At 40.6% G+C, this 6,646-nt stretch overlaps 1 protein-coding gene and 1 long non-coding RNA gene across 2 annotated transcripts in view; one reads left to right on the top strand and one right to left on the bottom strand.

Moving 5' to 3' along the window:
- Positions 1-6,646, top strand: part of cntrl (centriolin) — a gene marked incomplete at its 5' end in the record, with an annotated part of 184,646 nt that overhangs the window by 1,986 nt on the left and 176,014 nt on the right.
- Positions 1,304-5,469, bottom strand: LOC118326192. Its single transcript, XR_004796625.1, has 3 exons — positions 5,338-5,469; positions 4,648-4,745; positions 1,304-4,266 (listed from the first exon to the last, which is right to left on the bottom strand). It is a non-coding gene; the product is annotated as an uncharacterized LOC118326192 (long non-coding RNA).

Genomic DNA, 6,646 nt, shown 5'->3' with positions numbered 1-6,646 from the left:
ATGATATGTATGAAGAATTAAAAAATGAGAAGGGAAGCAAAACAAAATACTGAGCAGATAATTGAGGGTAAAAACTGGGTAACTGTCTTAAATCTGTTCCAAAGTTCAGCCTGCTCCTCAGATCCTCAATAAAAACTAAAAAGACCTGTGTCCAAGAGGCATGCGCAAGTTTGCTTTAATAGAAAGTAGGAAAAAAATAAGTTTAAAGTCAGTGAAACCTGGAACGGGCCCAACCAGTGTGAGGACTTTAAAACGCTGGTCCTGGTCTGGCACTGCGATTTTTCACTTTAAGTAAGTGGTTTTGAGTTTTATTTGAAACTTTAATAACGATTGAATACAGAGATCTGAGAAGGTTGTTAATGTTTTCGACATCTTCATTTGTTTGTCCAGGGTTGTCCGTTAAGGAGCGACGTGAAGCTGAAATCTCACAAACATGCAAAACTGAAGTCAGATTTGAAAGGAATATTGTTGAGATGATTTCTCCCAAGGCGGGACTGTGGGGCCCTCTCTGTAATGAGATATATAGTAATAGGTAGGTATAGGGTATATAGTATATATATGTATACCGTGTAGTCGGATGTATGTAATATGTGTATGATTATGTAATTGTTGTATATATATAGTAGAGTGTATGTATAATACATACACATACATATATATACACACATCAGTATTTTGTTTTGTACTTTTCATTTTTAATTTATTTTAAACTTATTTGTTTTATTTCTGCCTGCTTAATTTATTTGGTTTTTAGAGTAACTCTAATTAAATATATTTATACCTGTAAAATCAACTGTATTTATTTTATTGTCATTTGTCCTTAAAACCTACTTTATTTAATTTTAACTCCACTCTTATTATTATTATTACCTGTGAAACACTTTGACCAGCAATAAACTGAATAAAATGTTCTATATAAAAAAAGTTTGATGGACAAGTTAAAAAACATTTTTGTTAGTTGGAATAAAATAAAAACTGTGTAAACTAGTAACTGTGCACTTAAAAAATAACCTACAATAAAATAAGAATATACAGGATATTTCAGGAGGATGTTTGCAGACCTTTTTCACAGCAGCCATTTTGACTTGAAATAGGGTAAACACAGGTGGTGCTAATTAAAGAATTTAAATAATAAGGTCTACTGCCTTCATAAAGTGTTTGTACTGTAAAACCTGGACTGAACTTATAAATCAACAAATATTATAATAAAACTAAAACATGAAAACTAATAAAAACATTTTTAAACCATGAAAACTGATAAAATAAAATAACTGGTCGGTATCAGGAGATTAAAACACGTCAGTCAGAAAGAATGAGCCTGTTTATTAGCCCTCATGTTAATCATCATCATCCATCTTCCTCTTCCTCGGCCACCGACAGTCTCGTGGCTCGGGTTCATACACAACTCTATCTGTCAATAGAATCTAATAGAAAAATCTGCAGGTTACAGTTAGGACGTCGGTCCATTAGAAAAACAACAGAAACCATGAAACCAAAAAGCTCCACGCCCCCCCTTCAGGACGAGGGATCGGGGCTAGGAAGATCTAAACCGGAGTGGGCCGGCGACGCTGTGTCCGGTCCTGGTTCTGGAACGTTGGGACCAGTTGGTTACTGGTTTAGACCCAGTACGGGTTCAAGCACTGAGCCTACAGAACCGGACACCGAGCCGCCGTCCACTCCGGTGTTTTTAAATCATTTTTCGGGGAGTAAAACCCCCTCACTACAGCTCTCCTCGCCTCGCCGCCGCCACGCTAACAAGTGGCGGGAACCGCTCAACGCGCCTCACCAGACGCGTTGAGAAATCCCGCTGACTTTTTAACGCGGCAACGTGGAGACGGACAGAGACAGAAAGACAAGGAGAAGAGATAGAGACAGTTAGCCTAGCAGTCTTGAGAATATAACACTCAGCTTCTCTTTGCAAATCGGTTAGACACAACATGTGAATTAAACAATCTCATTTTAACAGGATAACAAAGTACATTTTTAACTGGAGAGCACCCGCCAGAGAGTGGAAATTTACACAAACCATATTATCTTATCGACAAACTGAATATTCATGAACAGATTTAAATAGACCCCTGTACAGGAGAACTCATTATTATCGTCGTCATTATTATTATCATCATCATCGTCACACATACAAGAAGCAGAACCACTGATTCAATATTCAACGCAACAACAGCCAGATCTCCCTCAACGCAAGACAAACCTCTCTGTGGTCCGACACGCACGACGCCGACGCACACTCACTGCTAACAAACACACAGCTACGGCCGGAGTTACACCTCTACAAACGCACGCCAACGTCTCATCTGTGGGCGACTGTAGGCTGAATTCACAAGTCTCCCGGATCTAAAACGTGCGTTAAAAAACAAGCTAGCTGCTAGATCCAAAGTCCTGCTGGGAGGTGGGCTCGAAAACATTCGTAGACGTCTAAAAATAAACTACGCAGACTTCTCTGGAAAGTTCGAGAAGCATAATCCAGCCGCGACAGACACACAGCGAACAGCAGCCAACCACGTTAATCTAATATACTCACAGTTGAGCTCCAGAACAAACACCGCTGAGACGTAATGTACAAAGTGAAGCTAACCCGTTCATACCACCACACACTGTTCAGCTAACGTCACATTCACAGAAAATATTCAAAGCCGTAACCCCGTTTACAGTTACGCCAAATAAATTGAGTTATTATAATTAGTTTTTACATTATGGCAGTTCGATAGCTAGTAAAATTAAATGCAAACAGTGCATAGCTTCTTTTTAATTAGCAAAATAGATTATATTAGTGTTTGTGTTGGGTTTTATTCAGATGTTAATGCCAGTGGAGGTTCTTTGGAGCCATTTTGTCACTGGGTTGTTTACTTTATCTTCAAAATGGGAAATATCTCAAGAAATTCACAATATCTCCGATTTGGAATCACCACTAGAATTAGTTTTCCTCATTCAGCCATCGACTGTCTGTACTTTATGTTGTGAGTGCACAGGTTTCGCTAATAGCTAACAAACACCGAACAAACAGAAACAGACACATTCACTCAAACAACTAAAATTAACAACGCGCATGTTCAGTAAAAGATAACTCGATGCTCACAAAGCTAACACAAACACATTGTTCAGACAAAACATCTTTCGGTTGTACATTCAGCTAATTAAACAGCTAACACACACACACACACACACACACACACACACAAACACACACACAGAGTTGAGGTAACGCACATCTTTTTGCTAACAAACATTTAGCTAACTCGCGCATTTAGCTAACGCGCTCGGTTAGCCATCACATCGCTAATAGAATCGATAACTTCATTGTTCAGCTCCGAACACTTCTTCCACAAACAAATCGGCAAAAGTAGAAATGCAGAACTAAGTTACAACAACAATAATAAAGTTTCACTTTGTAAGAAAATAGTCATTTCCCGCCTTTTTGTAATGAAAGTTGAGGCGGGGAAACATGGTGTCAGCTGGAGGTTAAATCCTGTGTTTGACCACAGAGAGATCTGGCTTTAGACAACGCAATATAAATCGTCATTTATTCATCATTACATCATAAAAACTAAAGAATCACTATAGAGATACAGGTATAAGAACTATCATCAAACCAAAAGAAAACAAACGCGTCATTGCACCTCCAAGATGGCGACTTAACAGGTAAAATTAGATCGAGAACAAACAGACCCAGCGAGCACAAATTTAGTACAAAAAACAGTTTTTGTCTCTGACGGTAAAACATTAAATTTCCATCTGACGCTATTAAAATATTTCTATGCCAAAATAAAAAAAAATAATAACTGAGAGTCAACACACACAATCTGACGCATGCTTTAAAACATTATCATAAACAAAATAATAATAATAATAATAATATCTGATTTTCTTACTCAAGACTGCTAAGCCTTATACCGTTTTCTTATTGGAAAATAAAACTAGACAAAATATAGATTATACTGGATTTTTTTTGTTCAAAGCCACACTGATACATCTTTAAGTTCAAGTTTGATAAAAAACAAAACAAAAAGAAAAACCAGGTCTACACTGTGGAGAGACCAGAGGCTAGTCCAAAAAAATCTGCCCGACAAAATATCAACTTTGTAAGGTTAAAAAACAGAAAGAAAAGAGTTCGTGATTTTTCAGTTAATCCTTAGTTTTTCTCTACAAAAGGAAGGAGGAAGCGGCAGAGCGTTGCTAGGAAACCCCGATTCGGTTGCCGTCGACGACCATCCGAGGCCTTCACCGGCGAGGGAGGAGCCTCTAGTGATCCTAAAGAGACAGGAAATGACATCATTGTAGTAAGGTTTAAAATCCACCTGCAGGCGTTCAAACAGGGTTCCTCGTTAAGAAATCAATGTCCAGGACTTTTTCCTGATGGTAGACATCCAATCATTTACCGGTACGTCTACCACAGTTACACATTACAGGCGGCGGGTTTATCGGACACTGCGTTCGACTTCCTCATCACAGCCGATATTTGTGGCGCGGTGATGAACTGACTACAAACACAATTAAAGCCGTTAAACAGCAGAGATTATTTACAATCTGTGTAAATCTGCAGGTTTTCGAGGACGCGTGGGAACCCTGAGTAAAGTAGAAACCAGAACCTGGTTCCTGCCGAGGTTCCTGTCGAGGTTCCTGGGGGGTTACCTGTATCTGGGCGGGGTTCCACAGGTAGGGCTGCTGTCTGTAGTATTCTGCTAACGCTGCAGTGTAGTCTGGCACCGAACTCTGCTGAGACGACTGACCTGCAGACACACAGACAGGATTAAAATACAACGAGTGGACACAGTAACATCATCAGCAAACAGTTTATTACCACATTCAGCAACAAGGAGATTCTTCTGGACTTTGTGTCTCCTGGTGAAGTTCAATATTCTCTCTTTCAGCTGTTTCTGAGGGAAATGTCTCTTTAATACTGACTGATAGCACAGTGCAGGTACATTACAGTTATGTGTTCTTACAGTAGAAGAACTCTGCATTAGGAGAAACATTCCTGTCTCTGCGCTGTGTGGAGAGTTTCTGTACCAGAGTTACCTGTTTGTTTCAGTCGTCTCTACATATGAGAGACAGAGATGATCAGATCAATGAAGCTCCATGTAGCCAACACGATTAGTTAAAAAAACACCCTGATTGGCACCAATACTGATCTTTAAGTCCGGATCAGGATCCAAACACTGAAGTAAGAAATGCTGCAGTTCCTCTAATGACCACTTGAAGCTGGCATATATTAAGACAACGAGTGAGACAGTCTGAGGACAGAGCACACAGTCCGGGTCTATCGCGGCTCTGACCCGGACTCTGACTCTCTGATTGTCGGGGACAGACAGACAGACGTACTTTGTTTCTTGTAGTAGTCCTCCCAGGCCTTACTGTAGTCTGTCATCAAGCTCTGAGGCTGGTTCTGCTGACCTACAAACACAGGAACACACAGTCAGAACAATTGTACTCACATCCTTTACTACAGTGACCTGACAGTACACAGACAGAACACAGACAGTACACAGACAGTACACACCAGACAGAAACTGACGAGCAACACCTGACAGCAAAAGCGTACACAGACAGGCGGAAACACGGACAGCGAACACACAGTGACAAGAACACGAGACAGACAACAGACAAGAACACAGCAACAGTACGAAACAGTGAACAAGACAGTACACTGACAGTAACTCGACACACAGTACATCTGACAGTATACTGGACAGTACGACTGACCAGTACACAGAAACAGAAACACAGACAGTACACAAGCACAGTACACAGACAGTACCACAGGACAGTCACAGCAGACCAGAAAACACCAGACAGTACAACAGACAGAACCAGACAGAACACAGAACAGAACACAGACAGTTAACACTGGACCCAGTAACACAGACAGACCACGCAGTGACACTGAAAACAGTAACACACGACGTAAACAAGACGAGTAAGCCAGGACAGTAAGGAACGCACAGAACACCAGACAGAAAACAAGACAGAACCTAAACTGTGATCCACACAGTATTGCAGATCCCAGACAATCTACAGAGCGGTATTTTTTGATCTGGAACCACCGTTCTACTCTGTTTGGTCTGCTTTCACGGGTTCTCCTGACCTGGACGTTTTAAAGTGATCAGAAAGGAAAGTAATCGTCACTGGAAATAAACCTCTGTGTGTGCGTGTGTGTGTGGAACTGTGCCTACGCTTTGTTTAATTAGTGAACTGCGCTCCCATGCTTTTTAGAGGTAAAGTCATTCTGTCACTGTCTGAGCCATACTGTGACCATACCACACCCACACACACACAGACACACACCACACACACACACACACTCGGGTTTGAGTCCACAGTTATAGATCTCTTTGCTGTTGTGTGTGTGTGTTGATGTGTGTGTTGTGTGTGTGTGTGTGTGTTGTGGTGCATAGTGTCTACTGCTGCTGGTGAGTGTACAAGGTGTGCTTTGCTCCTTAAATATTTCTGTTAAAACATATTTTATCTTTTAACAGTAATTTTGTTAGATTTTTTTATATTGATAATTCTTTTCTGTGTCTCTCCCTGTGTGTGTATTTGATAAGTTTTTTCAGTGTGGGTGTGTGTGTGTCGTGTGTGTGTGTGTGTGTGTGTGTGTGGGTTTACCTGCGGTCCTTGTTGTCCAGGGTTA

This window comes from Morone saxatilis, unplaced genomic scaffold (genome assembly GCF_004916995.1).
Source record: "Morone saxatilis isolate NCDOM2014 unplaced genomic scaffold, NCSU_SB_2.0 Contig16, whole genome shotgun sequence".
NCBI lineage: Eukaryota > Metazoa > Chordata > Actinopteri > Moronidae > Morone > Morone saxatilis.
This window is presented reverse-complemented; position numbering and strand designations above follow the sequence as displayed.